Below are 1,684 nucleotides of genomic sequence, written 5' to 3' on the forward strand. Positions count from 1 at the left end.
TCCCCCGAGGCCCGGCTCTTCGCGGAAAACTTCTTCACCGAGGACTTCTTCCTTTTCTTGGCCGCCGAAGGTCCCACTGGAGGTAGATCTTCAATGCTGGACAGCGAGGGGGAGGTGGGGCGCACGGGCATGTTGGAGCACGCCCCCGACAAGGGGGTGCCCTTCGAAGCAGCCGCGGCCGCAGGACCAGCCACCGTACCAGGCACCGAGCCCTGAACCCCACCACCCGCCGGAGCCGGAGCACAGTCCTTCATCAGCTCCTGCTCAGCAGGAGAAAGCCCATCCCACGCAGACTGGGTGAATCGGGGATCCGTGCCATTCAGCGAGTCCTCAGGACCCCCCCACCCTCCCGGCTCTGTCATCGTCACCCGAGGCCGGGGGAGGAGGTGGGAGGAGGAGCGACCGCACCAGGAGCACCTTCCACCCGAACTCGAAGACGAAAGCCACCAGCCGCCGGGAAGACATCAACGGAACCATGGATGCAGATCGGATCAACACACCACACACGAAGGCGAGCAGGACCCAGAACCGACAGCGAAGCAAGATCGACCTCAATAGGTTTCCCGATAAGCACCCCAAAAGCCATCAAGAAGGACGCGGTGCGCAAGCTGGGAGGCACATCATCAACGAGCACCCAGACATCAGACAGAGGAGATATGGTCTTGGATCCGTTGGAAGCCGCTTTGACCGATACAACAAGTTGATTCACAGGGAGAGTGAAACTGGTACAGGAAGACATCATGCGAAGACTCTCTTTAGAGGGGAAAGTGGCCGCAAACTCGAAATCAGAAAGCTGCCGGATCTGCCAGTCCCAACCCCCTTCATCCCACATATGAAGTTCATCCAAGAGGGCTTGTGAAGAGATACGCTTGTCTTGGACAATAATGACACCCACGTTGGACAGGGAGGGAATGGGAGCAGCTGCGGGGACTTCCTTGTCCATGGCAAAAAAAGAGCAACCCGGGAGGCCACTCCCAAAATGGACGAAGGAGGGGGGCTTGATCCTACTCTGACAGTCCACCGTTAGGTGTCCATCCTCCCTACAGATGAGACAGAAAGGAGGGTTCTCGCACCGAGACTGGAAATGGCCAGGGCAATGACACGCGAAGCAGGTGAGGATGGGATTAGAAACCTGGGAGTGAGAGGAGTTACGGTTCGCACCACGAGAAGGCGGCGGAGGGAGGATGCCATCTCCAGAAGAACCACCGACGGCACCCGCGCCAGCACCACGTCCCGCCGCAGGGCCACCCGGACGCCGGGCCGGGGCCCCAGAGCCACCAGACGCACGCGGCGAAGCGGCACCCGCCTCCGACCGCGAAGCCTGGAGCTTGGCGCGGAGCGACGCCTCAAACTCCAGATCCGCAGCGGCGTCGCCAGAGCCGTCCCGCCCCCGCTTGAGGCCGGAGACAGCGTCGCTGGAGGACCCACGGGAGCGGTCCATCGCCACCACCGACGAGAAGGGGAGGAGGAGGGGAGGGGGAGGCTTGGATCTGACAAAGCGGCGGATAGGGAAACGGCGCCGTCGCAGATCAGCAGCGGAGGCAGGAAACCCTAGAAAAGGGGGAACCGACCCCTTCCGGACCCATAAATAGCCGGAGCCAGCCAGGCCGGGCTCTGTCGAAAGGGCCGAAGGGGGAGGCGGACTCAACTGGGCTGGCCTAGGCCCATCAGACTCAGACACGAG

This window comes from Triticum dicoccoides, chromosome 6A (genome assembly GCF_002162155.2).
Source record: "Triticum dicoccoides isolate Atlit2015 ecotype Zavitan chromosome 6A, WEW_v2.0, whole genome shotgun sequence".
In the NCBI taxonomy this organism is placed as follows: domain Eukaryota; kingdom Viridiplantae; phylum Streptophyta; class Magnoliopsida; order Poales; family Poaceae; genus Triticum; species Triticum dicoccoides.